Raw genomic sequence first — 23,996 nt, 5'->3', positions numbered from 1 at the left:
AAAGCATAACCTAATGCATATTACTGAATTGTTTATATCAGCTTGTTAAATGGGACAGTGACGCAAACAGTGGAAGCTCTGAGCAGAACAATGGTCTCCAATAAAGCTGAATCAGTACTTTAATTGATAATCACCTCTTGCATTACCGTCATTTACCAAGAAATGTCCAGTGGTCTAATGATAAGCTTTCAATGTAGTTTAACATGGAACGCTTGTACAAAATACGTTTAGACAATTTTGAAATACTGTGGATGTGTTTCTGTAATTTGGCCTATGCAAAACGCTGCTAACGTGTCATTCTCAGTAACACTTGTGACTAACCATTTCTCTGGTCCTTTGTCTGACGGAAACTTAGGGAGACTAATTCTGATTCACTGAGGTTATGAAAGCAATATATTAAGTTTTAAATTTGTAACGAGATAAATGTGTATTCAAATCAAATAAAAACAATAGGACGATATTGATTATGACTATACCTAACCAAGAAGACCTGAACTGGAAATGCAGATAATGCAGTAATTAAAATTTGCTAAGAAAGGGCGGCCATATTAGATGATATATCAGTATCATTTGTTTGATTGATTGATTGATTGATTTTATTTTTAACGGCGCGTCAGCACTGTTAGGCTATTTAGCGCCAAACCAAATGTTATTTGTATAATCTTTTAAAAATTATAATGATTTATGATTTATTGTTTTTTTTTACGGCGCATCAGCACTGTTAGGCTATTTAGCAAAAAATAAAATGTTATTTGTATAATCTTTTAAAAAGTTATAAAAGGTCCTATATCGACCAGCAATATAAAAGAACAAATGGTTCAAATTGAAAACAGTAAGATGCCAACGGTGCAAAATAAAGCTTCCCGATCAACGGGAGATGTAAATGTTCTATGTTAATGAAAAAAGATGAAAAGGTATTAAAATGGGACGGTATATATATTGCATAAAACTGCACAAGGTGATAGCATAAAAGTTAGAGTTTAGAGTAAATACTTACGGCTTTCAGGAAGTCTATAATACGAGTGGTGTTTATAGTATCAGAAAGTTCTTTCATGTCATGCACAATGTAATAACGATCGCGCGTAGGCTGCAGGTCCAAACACTCTATCATAAAGTGCTTGACAGTGAATGGTTCATTGCAAGAAACGCACTCTGGTGGGTTCTCACCTTTTAGTATGTGGGAGTGGGTGATATAGGTATGACCAATTCGGATTCTTGCAATGACTATCTCTCCCTTACGAATGGTTCTGTAGGAAGGAGTCCATTCTCCTAGAGTTGGCTTGATTGCATGATGTTTGTTATTTACAGCATCATTCCATGATGCCTGCCACTTCTGCCGTAAGGACTTTCTAATACTAGGTTTAAAATCAGTATACGGTATTTTAAAATAAGATGGTTCTAGAGTAAGGGCCGTTTTATCAGCGCGATCATCTTTTTCGTTACCTTTAATACCAATATGGCTAGGTTACCAATAGTATATTATATCGTGGGAGACACTCATCTCGGTATTTTTGACGAGAATGTTTTTCAATAATGGATTCCCCAGTTTTGTATTGCGTAGTGACTGAAGTATTGATAGTGAGTCGGAGAAGATGATACTGTTTAAAATACGTTTGCCTGCTATATCTTACAGAGCAAGGTCTATTGCTCTGATTTCGGCTGAAAAAATTGATGTTCCATTTGGTAAGCGAACTTGCATTGTGTGATTTCCACAAACGAAGGCTGCAGCATCCTTTTCCTCATCCTTTGAGCCGTCGGTATAAATTATTGTGTAGTTTTTATATTCGGTGAGAAGTTCTTGATAACAGTTGTGGAAGACGGAAGGGTTTGTTTCGGATTCTTTTCCATCGTGTAGCGTAACAAGTACTTTTGGTTGTTTAAGTAGCCACTGTGGTGTTTCGGAGATGGACGTTTTCTGAATTGTAGAAAGATCTATATTTGTAGTGTCAAGGCTGGATGATATTCTAATGCCAAAGGAAGGTATGGCGTTTGGTTTATTTTCGTATAAAGTTTTGCATTTGGGTTGAAAAACAGCCTAAAAAGCAGGTTTCAGAGTTTGATTTTAATTTGAGAGCATACTGTGCGGAAAGTATTTCTCTACGATGCGATAACGGTGGTTCGTTCGCTTCAGCTAGAAGGCTTTCACACGGGGATGTTTTAAATGCTCCCAGAGCCAGTCTTATTCCTTGATGATGAATTGGATCAAGCATTTTAAGATATGACTTTCAGGCTGAACCATACACAACGCAACCATAGTCCAGTTTGGACCGTATTAACGTTCTATATAAACTGAGTATGACTTTTCTATCAGCACCACAGTCAGTGTGCGCTACTACTTTAAGTAGGTCAAGTGCTTTTAAGCATTTAGCTTTCAAGTTCTTTATGGTGTGGAATAAAAGTCAGTTTTCTGTCAAAGATAACACCTAAAAATTTTGTTTCCTCAACAACTGGAATAGGTATTCCGTCCACTGTGAGGTGAGGTTCTTCGTGGCGTCGTCGTAACTGACAGAAATGCATGCATACCGTTTTAGATTTTGAGAATTTGAAGCCGTTCGTACTAGCCCAATTTTGAATCTTGTTTATATTTTGCTGAAGTTGTCTTTCAATTGTATGCATGTGCATCGATCGATAACATATGAGAAAATCATCAACATATAGTGAGAAATCCACACCAGGATTCAAACACTTGGTGATGTTATTAATTTTGATATTGAAAAGTGTCACAGATAAAATACTGCCCTGGGGCACACCCATCTCTTGCTCGTGCAAATCTGAGAGAGTACAGCCCACTCGTACCTTGAATTCTCTGTCGGAGAGGAAGTTGGATATGAAAGAGGGCAGACGGCCTTTTAGACCTAGATCGTGCAGGTCTTTTAGTATCCCGTACTTCCATGTTGTGTCATAGGCCTTTTCTAAATCAAAGAAAACCGCTACTAAATGTTCTTTCTTGATAAATGCATCGCGAATGAATGTTTCTAGTCTAACCAGATGATCATTGGTGTTCCGTCCATAACGAAAGCCACTTTGGACAGGAGATATTAACTTGTTAGTTTCCAGGTACAATACAAGCCGAGAATTGATCATTTGTTCCATTGTTTTGCACATGCAGCTTGTGAGTGGGATAGATTTTTCGCAATGTCGGTTAAAATAAATGTTAAATCCTGAATGGGGTCGTTAACATTGAAAACTGTATCCTCATTCTGCATAGTTTTACAGAGTGTTTCAAACTTGGCCCAGTCGGCCTTCTTTAAATTCCATTGTGGAATTACTTCATCAGTTGTAGAGTTAAGATTTACACGGGAGATTGGAAAGTGATCGCTGCTGTGAAGGTCATCAGCGACCTTCCATTCATAGTCCAAAAGCAGCGAAGGAGAACAAATTGTCAAATCGATGCATTTGTATATACCCGTGCCTGGGTGTAAATATGTCGGTGTTTTGGAGTTATATAGACACAGATCGTGTCTAGAAATAAAGTCTTCGACTTTGTAACCTCTGTCACTTATATGATTTGATCCCCATAAAATGCTATGGGCATTAAAATCCCCGAGTAAAACAATGGGTGCGGGAAGTTGTTGGACAAGATTATCGAGTTCGTTTGGTACTAGGTTAGTGTTTGGTGATAAGTAAGTGGAGCAAAATGTAATCACTCGATGTAGACTGACGCTTACAGCAATGGCTTGTAAATTGGTGTTTAAATGGATGAAGCTATGAGGGGCTCTGTTGTTCACAATAACAGAGAGTCCTCCTGAGGCCCTGTCAACATTCTGTGAGTGGGTGTTAAACAGGGTATAGTTTTTAAGTGTGATGTTCTCCGTATCTTTCAAAAATGTCTCCTGAAGACATAGTACTGCAGGATCATGTTCTTTTATAAGCAGAATAATATCGTGATAGTTGGCTTTAAGTCCTCTACAGTTCCATTGTATGATGGTGTTCTTCATTATAAGTTTATATTGGAGATTCTGGACCTAGTTAGAGCTTACGCGGAGGCAATCTGGTTATTTCTCTGGAGGAAGTACGGGGGTGAATTTTTTGTTGTTAGGTCTGGAGGTACCTTGAGCGCATAGAGCAGATTCTTCTGCATCCATGCTCTCAATGTCGCCAAGCCTGTTATATAGTTTGCTGGGGTCATCTGACCCCTTTTGTTGTCTGTTTCCGTGAGATGTTTTACTTTTTGGTGATTTCGGTGGTTGGGTATTATTAAATGTATTCTGAGTAGATGATGTGTTTTTCTGTGCTTGGTAATGGGGCGTGTTTGAATTTGGTGTTGAATCGGGTGCTTCTGTTTGTGTTTGAGCGTCCTTCGTTGTTTTAGGATTGCTCTTCACTACAGTGGAGAAGGATGGGCCAGGATGGGCTGTTTTCGCCTGTACAAGTTTTCTGGCTTCTGGATAGGGAATATTAATTGTATATTTTACCATCTGAATTTCCTTCTCTTGTTTCCAGGTATCGCAATCCTTGGAATTTGCGTGGTGCTCTTTTCCACAGTTGACACAATGCGGAGTTGCTCTACAATCAGTTTCCTGATGAGCATTGTCTCCGCATCGGCCACATATTTGGCTTTTTGAGCAGCGGTCTTCGTGATGGCCGTATTGTTGACACTTATAACACCGAAGGGGGTTTGGAATGTAAATCTCCACCTTTACTTGCAAAAAGCCAACTTTTACCACTTTGGGAACAGTTGGCTTGTTGAAGGTGAGTACAATGGTGTTGGTGTCCTGCAGATTGTTGTTACGTTTAATGCGTATTCTTCGAACTGCAGTGACACCTTCACCTTTCATTCCTTCAATGATATCAGCGTCGGTGACTCCAGCCAAGTCACGACAGCGAATCACATCTTTGGACGTATTCAGTGTGATGTGAGCCAATGAGGTTACTGGTATATCAAAGAACGTTTTCATTTTCGTGATATTGTGTGATTGACCTCGTCGCTCACACTCAATAAGAAGACAACCCGATTTCAACTTTTTAACACTTTTAGGTGTGCCAATCGATCCTGTGATAGTCTTTTCGATGACAAATGGAGATAGTGCGGCAAGCGGTTTTGTGGCATCTTTGGACTGTATGACCATGAAGCGTGGAAATGACTCCACAATGCATGGTTCGTCGTCAGACTCTGATAAGGGCTTCGATGTTTTATTTTGATTTTTTTATTTTCCATGTTGGCTTAATTAAAATTCAGCACCCGTGCTCCCCGCCCACCATGGAGCCCAACAAGGGAACACTTTTCAAATGCCAGGGATACACAGATGCCATACTCAGTTGATAAAATTACCTTTGATTGACCCTGAAGTCGCCAATTTCTAGGGTCGGTAAATTTACCCCCCGATTGACGCGTTAAGCCACCACCTTCTAGGAAGTCTTCTAAGACTTGGGAAAGGGAAAGATAAAGGAAAAGAATATAGGGGCAAAGGTGGTATGAAGAGGGATACAAGGAGAAAGATAAAGAAGGTGAGAGAGTAAATAAAGACTTCTAAGGGTTCGGCGTGACCAGCCGATTTGTCGGAACCGGGCCCATCCCGACCACCTGTCTAAGAGAAGTAGAGGCCAAAGTAGTGTATTGCATGGAAAGCCTCTGCTCAACTACCAGGATCCTTTCCTCCTCCGACACGGGACGCAACCAACGGCAAACAGGTTGTCTCTACTTAGTCGCCTTTTAGGACACGAGCGAGGCACGTCGGGCCAATTCTACAACCCCGGACCCGCAGGGGGACGAAAGAGAGAGAGAGAGAGAGAGAGAGAGAGAGAGAGAGAGAGAGAGGACGAGAGAGAAAATGAGAGATGCGTTTAAACAATTTTATATTTGATTATTAATAATCGATGTTTAGAATATTATAGTAAGTCTATTAAAAACAACAACAACAACAACCAAACAATTAATACATCACAGTATGTGTACCACGTAACCGAAAAATTCCACGTATAATGTCGACATGGTTTGGAACTTTGTATATTTGAGAAACACTGTAGATAAATCACATATCGTTCCTACGAACCATATTCTTGCAGGTTAATGGATGCAATTTTTATTTCAAGGTTTTAATCCAGTCCAAATTCATTTTCGCTCTCACTGGTTGGAAATACATACACAAGTGCATGTATGTGCATTCTGCTTACGACCGACTGATCAAATATGTACTATCATGTAAATCGCATTTTACATAGTCCTTGAAGCTGACGCTTGTTGAAATAATATTCGTTAGACGTACTTTCTCATGCGTGTCACAAGCCGTCGGAAGGAGCAATCTTTCACTGTAAGTATGATAAGGACAGATCAGACTACTTTAAACAAATATCGCGTCACCAGATATACGTGTTCAATTATATGTATCACATTTTTGGAAATCTTGAAAAGCACTAAACATGAATTAGACATCAACTAAATATGTTGACAAGATTTTTATATCATTTTCTAAACCTGACTGGAACTCAGTGTTTCTCTCCCCCACCCCACCCCGTTATGGTTCTGCGCTTTAAAGATAACACGAAATCTGGCTTTCCAAATACTATAAGCACTTATCTTTGTCTCTAGGTAGATGTTCCTCTCGTTCAGTACAAACTACCCAGCTTTATATATAGCCTGTTCTAAATCGATAACTTACCCACGTTATACGGAGGGTCTAAAGGGATTAATTATGGATTTGAAGTACATTAAAGTTAGAATATTTAAACTAAATCACATTCTTGTCTATCGATCTTTCACAGCGTCTCGGTAAAGGAGCGAAGAAATTTAAAATATACATTAACCAAGCTGCAAATTAAATTTCACACAAAAACCGAAAAGAGATCTTCGGAATTTTGTTATGTAATACTCTCTCATTCCCAATATTACTGGGCCTCTTCCTGGTCTATCCATTCTAAATACGCAGTAGTGAGTTGCGCAGTTACACGAAGGCGATTGCCGAAATAAGAAGATAAAGGTATGTGTATTCATATTATTTCATTCCAAAAATGTTTAAATTGTGTGGATGTGGCATTAATTTATGTTTTGCTTACATTCACCAATCTCCAATATTAACAAATGTACTCATATAATGACATATTCAGTAGTAGAACGGAAACGATGTCATTTTAATATTGGCTGCCAGCGATGTTTGTTGTTACGGTTATAAAGACATTAGAATTGGTTCATTGAGAGCAGTTCTAAAATCGAACTAATAATATGATTTTGAGAATAAAACTACTTGATTCCGTCCTCGCGAGCAACAGGTCCAAAAGCATATACACTGTAACGTAGCTTATGGTGATGACAGAAATTGTACTTATTTAAAAGGCCAGTGTATCATGTTGGCAACTGTATCGTTGAGTTAAAGCGGAAGGCGTAAACGATTGTTTGAAATTATTAACTGAATTAAATAGTCAATATTCTTGTTTTCTATCCTGGCCTTTATTTTGATCAACTTGATCAAAATCACAAAAGAATACGCAACACAGAAGTATTCAGTCATACATCCACTGAGATAATCAATGTATGTTGTCTGTTCTGTACCGTTTAAAAACTGATATAGCAGTGCGATCCACTAGCGAATAGACTGAATCGCATTTACCAGTGTTGGAATTTTGTAAAACAACAATAATTCATCTTTGAGAATAATAGGCGAATTTCCTGTTTTTTTACAGATCCAATTTTTTAATTTGTTGATTGGAGCAACTGAATTAAAATATTTACCACCATGAGCTTACAGTATGACCAACTTCGTAAGTATGGACAATTTTGTAAAGAATGTTCAGCTTTATTTTCATGTTAAAAGCGAGCATTATGTGGTGTTCCATAACAAAGTTTATATTCGTCCGTGTAGAGAATAGACCAAACGATTCGCACTTCAAGCACGTAAGAAGAAACAAAGAGGAGGTTGATTAAATGTGGCCCACAATTTTCAGATAATCAAATTGTCAAGTGAAAAACGAATTGTTTGCATGAACGCTTGAAAGTTATAATTCTTAAGTGCCATATAATGATCACACTTTTGTCTTTTATACAAATATATGTGCAAGAAATCGAAATTAGCAGAGTATTTTAAACAAATATGAAAGAGAGATATAAATAATTGTCATAATCATTAGCCTATATAAATTCTTGCGCTAAACTGTTAATATGAAACAGAAAATCATTAGAAGAGAACTTGTTACTCAATTATTTGTTTTAATTTTCACAAACATAAATTATGGAAGGCATGTACATGCTTATTTTCCGTATACACTTATTTACACATATACTCACCTCTGTTTGCGTGGCTTCGAGTCTCTGATTTGACCATTGGTGGGTATATGAGAAAGATTGCCAGTAACTTATCATAGGTTGGTGGTTCTTTCCGGGCTTTTCCATGTTTCTTCTTCTACCATGTATTCTGGCCTCCATGTATATTTTTGTGCTGAAAACTGGCATTAAACCCAACAACTACAACAACAAAACAAATGTACGCTTATTTTCCGTGTACACCTATTTACACACGTACTCTTATTTTCCGTATACATCCATTTGTAAGTATATTGTTACCATTCTCATTCCTGATTTATAATGACAGATTAGTTTACTAAGGTTATTAAATAAGACAAATAGATCTTTCTTACATACATACTTATTACATGAAAATTATGAAACAAATATGATAACTAGTATAATACAAATATTGCTTAACAGAACACACACACACACACAAACACACACACACACACACACACACACACACACACACTGAAACACAATATTGCGGGTAAATTAATCTATCGGGAATGTAAGCATCGCATTCTGCAGGACACCTAAGGCCTTCAGCTTCCGACTTGGGGTTGTCATATTTTCCACTTTTCGATTGATTTGAGGTATACACGTTTAGCTAAGCAGGGACATTTTGGTCTACACTTGTGACAGTAATGAGAGATATTTAAGTTGCTTCTCGGCAAATATCTATTATCTCATATATGGACATAGGTGTTATCCCCCGAGAACCCGCTAAGTCGCTCAGCATTCTATGTCCGGCAGGGCCACCCATCTATTAAAGGTCCGTATCCATGAATCGTGTCACTTGCGAAATGCATCGATCAAACTATTATGTTACATGATTACAGATAAATTTGGAACACAAAATGCAAAATACATGTAATGAGAACGACTGAAATATACAAATCACGTTCCTTCCTTCTTTATCGAATTTATCACTTTTAAATCATTTATGTATTAATATAGTATAACCGTTCTTTCATTACTATTTGCATTTCTTCATACATATGATTTTCATGACCGTTTGGTGAATAAATTACCTACTGAATAGACAGGTTTTGGGAACATAATGTTATGACAGTTTGATATCTGAAATATCGGAATATATGCGTTATGTATGTCTATGTGAATACAGTCAACACATTCTCTTTTCAGTTAGTTCACTTTCATATATGTGACATGCTTGTTAAGTTAAAGGTCGTTAGTTTCGACCTTGTAGCTACATGTACACATGTAAGCTTATACATAACTCTAATATTCACAAGATGATGAATAGCATATATCTTTGCTTTTTCTGTAAGCAGTTCTGTTTTGAAACCGTCCTTTCCAATATTGTATACACATTTATAGGGCTGAAGAAATACTTTTCGAATTATCTAATATCCTCTAATGTCTCTTTTATTGAACCAATCACTGTATGTCTGCATGTTGTACATCGGCATTTATAGCCGATGTATTGAATACTTATTATTTCACATAATAAACAAATTATGCATTAAATACTGCTGTTTATATATTTATACAAGAGTTTCATTTCGAACCCATTCATTGTAATATATACACAACCTCCTTCTGCTATGTCAAAATCGACATATGTGTAATGAAATGGACTCTCTTTTCTCAAACGTTGTTAAATATAGTCGAGATAACCGGCATAGGTTTTGGCTGAACATCAGAAATAATGTTTATATTACTGTCTGCATTGCTCCTCTTCAAATCTGTTTATTAAGCCAAGAGTTATGGTTCTGTGTAAATCATCAATATTCAGGTTGCAGGCCCTGTTATGCAGTCCGTTACGTTAAATGCCCAATTGTTTAATCAGGTCGTATTTAACATAATCATGTAGTCTACTAGTCCCAATGAGCATATTCTTGATGTACAATTGATAACCGTTATATATAAATTCTTTTAATTGGTGACATTTGACAACGTAACATCTGAACGCTATCACAAGAATAAATGTTGCCCATTTGGAAATAAAATATGAATATCCAAATCCTACAAAGCTAAATAATATAGCTAGCTTTGTTGACAAGGGTAACTGTGGCCCATACGACAAAAAATATGAATATCTCAAATCCGACAAAGCTACACTTTATTGCAACAAATGTTGACGAGGATAACCGTTGCTCATGAGACAAAATATAAATTTCTCAAAACCGACAAAGTTACACTATATAGCGACGTTTTACCGGTAGATACACACTATCATAGTTGTTATTAAACTTAAACATTTTCATGGACAATTTTGCTAGGGACCCTTAAAAGCTCGTGTATATATGATGATCAACAACTCTCTCCTCTCAGTAATGACTACAATGTTGAATACATTATGCATTGTGTAAAAGTAAACAACAGGCAGTTTTATTTAGGTATTGGATTAGTTTGAAAATGCATCCTTTAAAGCTGCAGATGCTTCTGTTGTGTCTCTATCTGGTTGCATGGGAATCAATCTTTCCTGTCGTCATTGAAAAGGAATAAGAGAAGCATCTACAATAAGTGCACTGAATAATCTCCCACGTCTGCTTTGGAACTTATGTATGCATGTTATCTATCTTTCGTCTTCTTCTCTGTTTGTATTGGAATCAAACATTCTTGAAAAAGAATAACATAAGCAACCAAAATAATCACACCCGAGAATCGCCGAAGTCTGCTATGTCACGTATGCATGCATGCCATCTATTTTTCGTCTTCTTCCATACATCCTTTAGGTTATTATCATTGTTATTTACTTTACCCATACTCATAATACGTCCGCTTCTAGCATCTCGTGTTTTGACACCTTTTAACATTATTTCCATCAAATCAACATGGTTGAAACTACCATAAATGAATACTGCTGAATCCTACATTGGTATGAAATGTGTCAGAAAGAAGATTAAAACAACAGCTCGCAAATGTCGCAATGACAGGTACAATTTTACTTAAATTTAAGAATATACATATAATTTGTCAGAAGTCTTTATGAAAATGCTTCCCCAATAAAAGACACTGGGCGCATTTCTCGGCCTGAAGGCAGAAATACAGACTTACATTGCTTGGATTTCCTCTAAAAGCTACAAGTTTGGTCCGTCTTAGAATAATTAAAATGTATAGACACAGAATCTAAATGTGTTCCTGTACAACTTTTCCCGATTATATAAAGTTCTGAGTGATTAAAACGCTTTTGATTCCATATCTCTGTCGATAATATCTTGAATATAAATATGTTGAGGTGATTAGTAGAAGTGGTATACTCAAAGAAAATACTAAAATGTATATAGATAGACGCAACCATATATGGAATGCAGTAAATCACAAGTGTTAGGTGGAATCTTCATGAGAACGTCGAAATATCTTTTGGACTTCTAAGAGTCTATATTTAGTTTTTTGGCATAAACACGTGTTTTTGATGGTATATTCCTTTCACATCTGTAAATTATGTCACAGTGGCGCATAATTACCTGACACAGAAAATGGTATTGACTACTATCTTTAGTACACTTTTCAAGAGTGATGGACACTTTTCCTAAAATACCGCATAAGCTTCAAACAAATATAGACCCATACAATTAAATGAGTGAAAACTATGTTTTACTTAGCATTCCATTTAGTAGTAGATTCGCAGGAAAATGATCACATCCTTATCCACTACTCGCACCAGGAAAAGACTACATTAGTCTTATTATCTTTTTTTTTTCATTGCATTGTTTTCAGTAGTAGACAACATAGAATGATCAGAGATATTATTTTGTATTTTGACTTTACTGAAATGCTATATAGGGATTATTATGAATTCATTCCAGGACGTTATACCTGGATTATATCACTGTGATTTGCTTCTCACGGTACCCTGTCACCATACCTCAGTGGATACTATTTCTAATTATTAAAAGAGATGACATATTCTATGTGACTTTTCGACTGTCTCTGATGTCTAAATACTCATGGATCTCGATCTCATTTTCAAATTAAATCATCGCTCACAAACATCAACACGAACAGCCAAGTGCATTGCGTCTTTTCCAGATGCTCATTCAAATAGTTTATAATCTTGACCAGTATCATTCGAGCTGCTTTCCTGTCATAATAAGTGCGAGAAATGCCTATTGATGACAATTTCTAAAGTAACTCCTTTCCTCACGATGACTGTGGTAATGATGATTCACAATATTACGATATGACATTTGATGCCGTTAGAGAATAGGTAACATCGTCTTTTTTCAGTTGTTAAATGTTTTCTTTCCTTTATTAGGAGCGGAAATGGAAGTGAATCGCATACTACAGAATGTGATAGTGGCACATCACATAATCCAAGTTGTTAATCTAGTTGTTGGCATCATCATTTGTGGAGCAACGTCGCATTTCATTCTCATGTTGACTCACCTGTCGGTAAGAAATTATCATCATTGAATGGGCAATCACATACATAGAATAATTGTTATTATTATTATTATTATTATTATTATTCCAAGGTAATTCCTAGTTTAACTGCAAAGCGACTGACTCCAAACTCAGATTGTACTAAATATATTGTTTGCTACTAAGAAATATGTCAAAGTCAAGTAGGAAAAACCTCCAAAATCCAGAATCGCGGATAAGAAGTAAAGACACGATATATATATATATATATATATATATATATATATATATATATATATATATATATATATATATATATATATATATATATATGCATAACACGTTTCATGTTAGTGCAGTATAATGCTTTAGTGAATGCATTCGCGTATGTATATTGAAACTGTTTATATTTATGCATTAGTGATTGTACCAGAGGGAGAGCTGCAGATCACAAAACCTACACTAAATCCAGCCAATCTTAAAATTTGCCAATCTATTTTTTCAGCCCATCTTGCCTGCATTTGTTTTCGTCGTCTTCTGGATTGCATCACAATGCAATTACCAGAACCTGCGTCACATTCTTGTACGTATTCCGATTCTGTAGAAAACTCTCTCTCTCTCTCTCTCTCTCTGAGACAAATGAAATTCTACCAACGAGTCCAGCCTAGGGCGGATTGACTTAGAGAGCATATTTATCCAAACAGAATTGTATATTAAAGCTATAAATACAGGATGAATTTGGATTTAACAATAACACCTAGCCAGCCAATTACAGTCCATCTGTCTCCACAAACAGGCACCATATTAACTCTCTTAGTTATATTTATGTTTCTAATATTACACTAGGATGTAGATATTAAGAGTTACATTGCATGTCATGAAATGATATAATATCGGTAGAAAGAAATCAACGATTCCATACCTCAGCCTATTGCTACACTGCCTTTGATCCAGTGTCAAACCCTATCTGTAGATTGTACACTATATTTGATTCATATTCTTTCTTATTCATATCGTATAATCGACTATGACGAGTCTTAAACCTATATACTGGTCACAACTAGTGCGCAATTTAACAGTTTTATCTCCAGGTCTTTTTACCTCATCTAGTCTAAACTGTACGAATTCAGTTTATTCGAGGCGTGTTTTATCACATCCTAAAAATCGAAGAGATTTTTTAATAGTCATTCATTGACACTCAGCCCACTTTATCCAAGAATACAGTGATGAGACTCTAGCAGTGCACGAAGGCAGGAGAATGATATTGATACGGTTCGTTGTACTTTGGAAAATTTTGTATCTTATATATGTCTCAAATTGCATGTGGTGACAAATTTGACCATAATTATATTCTGAGGTATGTTTTTTATCGGATACATAAACAGTGTTAGAGAATTCGCTCGATTTCTGATACGCATATAATTAGCTTTAGCATAGCAATTTCGAAAGAAACAAGATGTTAATACATTGATCATTCTCGTTGTCATAAACAAATCTAAAAGACAAAAGACAAAAGAAGAATCACATTATACCAAGATTAAAGTTAGCTTAATGACTAAGACACTGTGATTGCAGTCTGTTAATCCAATTTAAATTTGAACGCCACATATTTTGTGGCATCAATGAAAGTAAGTGATGTCCATTTGCCTATATCACAGTGTAGAAAATATTGGCATACCTCTATGTCACTTCCATGTAGAATATCTGCAATTTCGTTATATATGGTGTTAGGATAACAACGCAATGCATAGAGCCAACAGCCACTAGAAATGTTATTTCCAATTTTCTCGAGATTTTAACCTTGAACAGTCGGAATTACACGAACTTTAGCAGTTATTGAAAGCGAGGAAATGAAAATGAGCCAGAGTTAAAAATACTTCATTCTGGATGTGCAAGAATGAATACATAATATGCATTTAAAAACGATAAACAGGCGTTCGAGATTTGCATGTCTGAAGTAAGACAAAGTTGTACAAACGCGAACCTAAGTAACACCCATCAATCTTACAACTGAAAAAAGATATTGTTTGTAACTCTTTTAACACGACCGCGAAAATAAAGGATCTCGTGTATAGAAAAAGGATTGTGTAAGAAAAATTACCAGTGAAAAAGAGAAATAATATTTTCTTGCAAACGCACACTTTATGCAACGTATGCAACTGAAGGCTTACTTACAGTTAGATTAAAGATTAAAAGTATAAAGCCATATAATATTCCGTCTTCTAAATGAAAGGAAATCGCGATATAACTTTAAATATTCTTAAGTGTCAGCTGTGACGATGTGAAAGAACCCAATAATATTTGCTATCATCGCTTAATATGATAGAGAGTTTTGAATTTGTGTTTGTATCGCACTACGTGGAGCTGTTTGCCGGGTACGTGAAAACATGTTGACACATATAATTTCTGTTTGATGACACTTAGAATTTACAAACTGTAAGTTGTTGATTAGTCACTAGACATTATGGTCGGTGTCATTTTCGGGTTTCAAATCTATCTGTAATTATATTACAACCAGTAGACGGGTTGCAGCTATTGTACTTACAATACGTAGAACAAGGCTATAAAACTGACCATTCTTGAGTCTAAACAACTCCCAGTTTTCAAAAAACAGAACAACACATACCTTTTTGGAAGTAAAACCGTCAGTCCTTCAAGACGTTAGTCTACATAACGAATGTGATGGATTCAATTCACGACTCCAGGACCAAATATATGTCTCTCGCATCAAATTGTAACTTAGAACTAACTCCAATTTCTGAGATTCTCTTTTAAAGATTAAATATTTCTTATAAATAAAAAATTGAAACTATGTTTCTAATGCTTCAAATAACGAACAACAAACTCAACATAAAGAGAAAATTGCAAACGATATTACATTTAAAGAACAGGAAAACAGTATAAATATATTCATGAATTAGAAATGATAACGTGACATTTAGTGAAAGTCCGTGTCAAGAACTCTAAAGGAGACGGGGTGGAATATACGGCAATTAAGACAGAAGACTAGGAAATGGTTTCAAACTATTTATATAATTTGAAAAATAGAATCTTTACAAATAAGAAAGTCCTAAATTTAATTTAGCGAGACGAAACATTCGCAAAAAATGAGTTAGACATTCTAACGGAAACTGAATTAGACAATGAATAAATTAGACTTCAATCACCATATAGACATAGTTGATCTTATAGTTTAAATGAAAATTACAGATATCCTTAACTTACATCACACACAATGAAAATTAACGAATGACATAATTACACTAACCAAAGCAGCAGCAAATGGTAAAATTTAACTATTAATGAAAGTCGATGGAAATATCGAATACAGGAGAGTTCTTGAAAGTCCTATGTGGAGCTATTAGTGATTATTTTGTGCAAGCGATTCATTTTGTCTTCAATAATGGTGAGGAATCATAAACTCAGATGGAATGTGCTATTATAAGCGTCTCATAAGGAGATAAACTACAACAATTTTTAAAAGCAGAGGACCCATTTATTTATTAATAAATTAATGTAATTTAGCGTCTTAATGCTGTGAAAATCGACTTCAACATAAACTTCCATCAGTTGCAAGTACTAATCAAACCAAACGTTATCAGCGACAATTGAATAAGAGAGAATATCCGTATTATTTATGACATTATTTGTTAATCGAAAGCATGTAGGTTAACTGAATTTCTTCTTTTGAACGATGTTTAGAAAGCGTTTGGTAATGTTGCTTTTTATATTATTTCATTTAATAAGATTAAAAGCTTCTAATTTTTACCAACGCATTCCAATATTTTTTCAAGCCGATTTATAACACTATTAAATAAAGTTTCAATGTAACTGAAAATAATTAACCGTGGTTTAAAATCAATAATTAATTTAGACAAGGTGATCTCATTCCTCGATGCTTTTTTTCCTTTTGTGCGGAGATGCTAACTCATTCGATTCAGAACATCCAACTATTAAAAGAATTACATTTACAAACACAGAATATATTATTTCACTGTAATGACAATGCTCTCACCCTAGATGGCTCAGAGACCTCCTTAAAGTCATCTATATATAGTATCTACCAAAATCGTTTTTAGAACAATTGGGAAGTCTCTTCAAGCATGTATCATTTTGTCACGATTACATAGGGACTTTATCTTGTCATATTTGAAAATGAGGCATTACTAAAATGTTTAAACTGGATTGAAAGGAGAAAGTATACTCATCTGGAAACGTTTCAAGTTTTAAAATATTTACCTAATTTTGGAATATTAGAATAAAACAAAAGAGATAGAGTGTTCAATCTCCCTCGTTGGTACTACAATTATCGAGCTAGAATATATATTTAACTGAAGTAGCAAAGATGGCCCATGTAAAAATGTATGACGTTTTACAATATGATGTAAAATAATATATGTTGTATATGGGAAATGATTGATGAAAAATGGCACATATATGCATCTTTTGAATCTCTACAAAAACACAAATATAATTTATATACGACCCAGACATATTTATATATAATATATGTACGTATTGACTTACGTACGGTCTCAATGTTTGCACTTTTGTTGCGGGTATTAGATTGGAAAAAACATGCAACTGTTTTGCATACATATCTGTCATTTAGGGAGACATACCGACAGAAAGAAACATACACCAATATCTGCATGCATATATATAATGGTCACACCACAAATGTTATCTCCCTCCTTTCGCCTAACTCGCTCTACTAAATGAATTTTGAGATATTTTAATTATTAGCATTTGACATTCCTTTTTTTTCCGTTTCCTATTTAGCACATATTAAATTCTGTATTGAGTCTAAAATAAGAATATCGCGTTTAGAAGGTTATGTGAGATAGGGTTATTTTTAAATCGGGTCCTACTTATATACGGAGAAGAATTTTAAAAAAACATATTGTGTAAAAAATTAACAAATATGTTCTCAATTAAGCTTTCTAACAATGGTGTGCTATCCGTTCACAAACTGATTACGCTTAGCAACAATAGCAAATACTTTAATTAAACTGAGTGGAATATTTGTTTACAAGTGATACAATGATCGCGTTTACTTTGAAATAACAACCATAAAAGCAGTTGATGTAGCTTGATTTCAAGCAACATCACGTATGAATTTGTTTTCACTTATTTGAAAGTTTAATGGATTTTAAATATGTGTGTAGAATAAAGTTAATGAAAACGAACTTCTGGGATAAACCAAACATGTACAAGTTGATTCAGTTTTCAAGTTCTAGTGAGAAAAAAATCATTATGTTCAATACGTAAACATATGTATGAAGTGTTGAAAATAAGTCATATTCTACTTAGGGTACATTATTATATGATGGTTTATACTTTTCCATCCTTTGATTTCCAGCTTTTGTTGTTTAAAATATCGGAGCTTTTCTTAGTATTATGTATCACATTTATTGACCACGTAATGTTTTAGTATGTACTGTATAAGGTTATACATGGTTATAAAAGGAAACAATTGAATTGAATTGAACTTCGTCTGGGGGTGAACGATGTATTGATTTGCTTTTGATATTTCTCATTTCTTACACATATTATCTAATTGCAGGTCCACTTTAACTGTATCCTAAGTATCTTGTGGTTCATGGCCGTTTTCCCAATTTTCATCATATCAATTATCATACCCATGGACACGTACGGATATCCTTATTCAAGAGCGGTTGACGCCGTACCCGTAGTCGTGGCCGTTTTCAACGGCATCCTGAGTTTCAGCTCAATAAGTTTTGCAGTCTGCGCAATCTGGAAGGCTGCTCGAAATGTTGCTCTTAATGCAAAACTTGCCACACTGCAACAGGTCGATGGACATAGTCTCTCTCCATTCCCATACGACACAAGAAATACGTTTACAGACAATAATGGCATACGCATTCCTCAAGCCACTTATGGTCAACATATGTGGACAACGGTAACGGTACAGTAACAAGTACAGCTCATTTCGTCTCCAATTTCCAGCATCAGATGATGCGAGTTTAATCAATTTATATAGGATGATACAAGTTCCAATTATCAAACTGTATACAAGTTTGTACTTTCAGAGTTTCACTAAATTTCTTCCAAATAATTTACAAATGTAAGAAGATGGTTGATACAGGAAATTAAAATAAAGGCCTATGACATATTAAAAAAATTAAGAATTGCTTTTGTTTGTCTTGAAACTTCAGCATGCGATATGAGCCACGGAAATCGCAGCTGTGATTGCTTTTAACAGTTCGTTATATTATGTGGTAGTACTGTGAAAATTAAAACGTTTCAACATCAGAACCAGACTTATGGCATATCAACTGATTTACGATTATGCCTTGGATGTTGCTACAGAAGCTGGCGAATGATTAATCTAGGTCATAACGTAAAACATGAACATTAGCCATACATTCAACTCAAACCACGGCGAATACCCAGGTAATATATGTCATTATTCATAAGGTTGTTTATGCACAACTATTTTATACTAACACAATATATATATATATATATATATATATATATATATATATATATATATATATATATATATATATATATATATATATATATATATATATGTATATGTATATATATGCATATATATATCTCCATTAAATCTGTGGTTCTGTTACCACGAACACGAGAATGTGTTATTTCCGTTATGTGTGTGCTCAACGTTAGTAGTATATGGGGATACCCTACGGACAATGGGAATTAGCATTACAGAACCCCTTGGGACAATCTACGGACAATGGAAATTTAACATGGCGAAAAATCGTGGGACAATCTACGGACAAGGGGAATTTAACATGGGAATAAATCGTGGGACAATCTACGGACAAGGGGAATTTAACATGGGAATAAATCGTGGGACAATCTACGGACAAGGGGAATTTAACATGGGAATAAATCGTGGGACAATCTACGGACAAGGGGAATTTAACATGGGATTTTTTTTTTAAAAAATAAAAAAGGGGTAGGCAATTCAAAGACTATCTCTTTTCGAGAAATATGGCTGGCCCTGAAAAGGGCCTTTGGGTTTATGTTAATGTATTCATAAACATAAATGGCACCGCATTGGTCTTCTTCTTCTCCTTAGGCTGCGTCTTACTGTTGGTCCGTACATCAGCACTCTTTTCAGGCATCCTTGTCTTTCGACGTAGATCCTACGTATCCACAGGCTGGTGTTGGTCCTGTGGACAACGGTCCACTTCGATCGGACATACATAAGCAAGTCTGTCCGAAACATCATGGAAGACACAAGGGTGGATGACTCAACTGTAGTCCACATCTTGAAGCGACGAGAATAGGTGAATCAATGCAGTGAACGGCGCTTATTTATAGGGACAGGAGGGATTGAAACGGATTGAGTTCATTCACCAATCCGATCACGCGTTACAGAATTCAGTCAGCCCGCATCCAATCCGAAGAGAGCAGTCTGTGACGTCACGTAGTCAATATAGATTCGCTAACGCTTGTGTGCAGTCAATCTATGCGACAGTGATTCAACATGACGGAAACTCAGAAAACGATCCATTGGGCTGCACCAGCAGGGGAGACTGCCCAAGGGAACTCGGACTTACTTTCAGAAGAAGTGAATTGGGATTTTGTGGATTTTCTCTCCTCGCAAGAATTTGTTCCGGAACCTTCGTTAGCTTCTTCATTACCGCAAGTGGAGAATTTTAGACAGAGACAGAAAGAAGAATTGGAGAAATTTATGCAACGACAAAAGGAAGCGGAACAAGCTTTTCTCCTACAGCAACAGCAACAAGAAGAAGAGGTAAGAAAAAAACAACAGCAGCAACAGCAAGAAGAAGAAGAAGAAGTAGCAGCAAAGAAACAAGAGGGTGAAAATCAAACGGCCACGGTACTGTTGGACATTTTAGCGGAGTTAAGAAGTCTGAAACAAATGTATCAGACTTCTTTATCACGACCGAAGAGAATACGACCTTCCCGAGCTAAACACGTCAACCCTGTGACTAAGCCTACCGTACCACCCTTAGTGATTTCAACCCAATCATCATCAACATTACGCAGTCCAGAAGTAGGCCTTGGCCGTGGCAAAGGCATAAGGCAGTTAAAGTTGATTGCTTAAACTCACCCCTTCACCATGAAGAAAAAAAGGCCCTTTTCAGGGCCACCCACATTTCTCGAAAAGAAATACAATTTCAATTTGCCAATAACTCAAAAAAAAATAACCCACCCATTTTACCCTTATAGTACGTGTCTGTGTATGAGTGCGTGAGTGTATCTTCTTATTTTAAAATCATAACTCAAAGACACTTACCTTATATCATTCATTTATTCTTTTCTCCATTTTTTACAATTCAATTCACAATTCACAACACAACACTTTAATTAAAAGTTCATTGACTTCTTCTTTCTCCTTGTTTAGTCTCTCTCTTTTTTTAATTTCTTCACCGTCTCACTCTTTTCCTCTTCTTCTTCCTCCTCGCTTTCTTCCCTTCTTCTTTTTTTCTCTTGTTTCTTTTTCTTCACCTGTCTTCTTTCTTCCTCAGAAGAATCCCTCTCTTCTTCTGAAGAATTCCTCTTTTCTTCTGACTCCTCTTGTTTCTTTTTTGGGCAATCTGGAGACCAATGTCCTTTTTCTTTACAATAATAACAGGTATCTTGACTTTTGTCTTTTTTATCCCCTGTTTTTTTTCTTTTTTGACGGTCTGGACACTCTGAAGACCAATGCCCTTTCTTCTGACAGATATAGCAAGTATCTTGACTTTTATCTCTAAAGGAAGGAGAGTAGTCCGTAGGCTGGTCTGAAGAGAATTTTCTAATGACCCCTCGCAAAGCTCTGACGAAACGTTCCATCTGGTCAGTCTCTTCCATCGTTGTGTTCGGCTTGAGAGTGAAATGAATAGTGAAAGGACAAGACACACATCCTTTTATATACGCTGGTCTGCTATGACTATAAAGTAGTTTATGGTGTTTGAACTTGAGTCATTTGACTTTTTGCTTTCAAGATGAAACGATCCCATTCATTCGAGAAGAAAGAAGAAGAAAGTAAGAGGCAGAAACGTGATCTATCGCCTCGTACCAGGGCTGAAATCTTGGCACAAATTCATGCCAGTGATTTTGAAGAGGACATGAGTGAACCAGAATCCGAACCCTCTAAACCAAGTTCACCACCCTTAGTCAACCCTGAAAAGTACTATTCCATTCGAGAGACGGAAAAGCGCTCCTCTAGAAAATTTAGAACCACGGCTTACAAATACACGGTGAAGTTTAAAGATTTCAAGGCTGAAGTGCCGTTAGAGAAAGCAGAAGTGTTCATCACCGAGGTGTGGGATTCTTTGCTCACTTCACTCAAGCAGCAATGTCAACCCAAAGAAGACGATCGCTTGAGACTTTCCATACAACACGACGGTTTGAAATCCCCTGTTTGGATCGAGTTTAGCACCCCTGCAGAATTGACTGCTTCCAAAGTCATGGACAAGATTCAACACGTGCAACAATCTAATGACCAGTTTGACATCACCGATGGTAAAGCCACACTGGACATGACCCACGTCTCTCCTCCTCAAGGGACTGGACGCAAAAAGATGTTATTGGTAGACGACCTTCGCAACACCAAAACAAGTCTCGTCCGAATTAACAACCCTCAAGACCAGATGTGTTTAGCCCGTGCCATCGTGGTGGGACGAACCTATGCCAACAAGAACGACACGGTAGAATGGAAAAGAACCTGTGACACTATTCAACGTTCCGACCGAGCCAAACAACGAAACGAAGCAGAACTCTTGTTACAACAAGCCGGATTGCCCAAAGACACACCCTGCGGCATTCCTGAGATGCAAAAATTGCAAGATGTCCTAGCTCCACGCTACACCTTGAAAGTGCACCCTCAAGAAATGCGCGGACCTCTATTGTTTCGAGGCCAAGATTTTAAGGACGGAAAATACATTCATGTTTATCATCACGATGACCATTTCGATACGATTACCAGTATCACCGGATTTCTGGGATACGGTTATTACTGTGAGAAATGTGACCATGGTTATAATAATCGAGAGCAACACAAGCATTGTGGATGGAAATGCTCAGGATGTTTGGCCTCTTCACCCTGTCTGAGCGAAGAACCAGTGCCTTGTTCCACTTGTCTGCGCACGTTTGTCAGCCCTACCTGTTACCAACAACATCTGAAAACGCAAGGTTCACAGAAGAAATGTGCTTGTCAACTCCTGAGATTGTGCCCCGCGTGTGGACAAGGCATACGTACCAATAGTGTCAAGGCACACGTATGTTCAGGAAAGAAAAAATGTCACATTTGTCACCACATCGTGGACTTGGAACACCAATGTTACGTGCAAAAATACCAACCCCCACCAGAGAAAGAGGACGGTCACAAGAAGAAAGGCAATTTCATCTTTTTCGATTTCGAATGCATGCAAGAGACCGGCATTCACATTCCTAATTTCTGCGTGGCTCATCGAGCGTGCGAGAAGTGCATTCAAGAACCTATCTTCAGTCATTGCCCTCACTGTAGCAAGATACCCGGAGGGCGTGAAAAAATCTTTCGGGGACCGAACACGTTAGCCGATTTTGCCCAATGGGTCTTAGACCCCGTCGACAAGACGTGGAGCCAAGAGGACATCGAACGTTACGGAGATTGTCATCGTCATGCCACGGTGATGGCTCACAATTTCTCCGGATACGATGGACAGTTTCTTTTGAGGTACTATACGGAACAAGGCACCGAGCGTCCTAAAGTGACTTTGAACGGAGCCAAAATCATTTTCATGCAAGTGGGACAAGTACAGTTTAAAGATTCGATGAGCTATTTGGCCATGCCTTTGAGTCGAATGCCTAAAACGTTTGGAATGACAGAAATGGCTAAAGGGTACTTTCCACACTTTTTCAATACGGAAGCCAATCAACATGCCGTTCTACCCCATTTGCCTGAGGCTCACTATTACGACCACAACAACATGCGTACCGAACAACGAGAAGCTTTCTACGCTTGGTACCAGATTCATGCCTCGGACCCTTTCGACTTTCAGGAAGAAATGCTAAAGTATTGTCGTTCCGACGTGGACATTTTACGGCGTTGCTGTGGAAAATTTCGAGAACTGTTCATGGAACACGGAGGGGTCGATCCTTTGAAAGAAGCTTGCACCATTGCCAAAGCGTGTTCCTTAGTGTACCGCCAACGATTCATGCCTGAAAATACCGTGGCTGTCATCAGTCCTCAAACGACCCACTATGTCAAGCGTCAATACTCGGTCAAAGCCCTACGTTGGTTACATTACTTGTGCGACAAGGAAGACAAATGGATTCAGCATGCCCGCAACGGAGGAGGCGAAAAGACCATTGGAACGTATTCGGTCGATGGCTGGGACTTAGAAAACCCCAAGATCGTGTACGAGTTTAACGGTTGCTTATTTCACGGATGTCCCGTCTGTTACCCTGACCGTGACACTAAAAATCAGTTTTTGCAACGAAC

The 23,996-nt window shown here is 36.8% G+C and overlaps 1 long non-coding RNA gene across 1 annotated transcript; it reads left to right on the top strand.

Annotated features, from left to right (window-relative positions):
* The first annotated feature begins 6,818 nt into the window (after nt 1-6,818).
* On the top strand, nt 6,819-18,710 carry LOC149801099 (uncharacterized). Its single transcript, XR_016420579.1, has 4 exons — nt 6,819-6,917; nt 7,618-7,695; nt 12,450-12,586; nt 13,062-18,710. It is a non-coding gene; the product is annotated as an uncharacterized LOC149801099 (long non-coding RNA).
* The last annotated feature ends 5,286 nt before the right edge of the window (nt 18,711-23,996 follow it).

This window comes from Sinohyriopsis cumingii, chromosome 4 (genome assembly GCF_028554795.1).
Source record: "Sinohyriopsis cumingii isolate HCF-2022 chromosome 4, ASM2855479v2, whole genome shotgun sequence".
Lineage (NCBI taxonomy): Eukaryota > Metazoa > Mollusca > Bivalvia > Unionida > Unionidae > Sinohyriopsis > Sinohyriopsis cumingii.
Note: the sequence above shows the minus strand (reverse complement) of the source record. Positions and strands in the feature narration are given on the sequence as shown.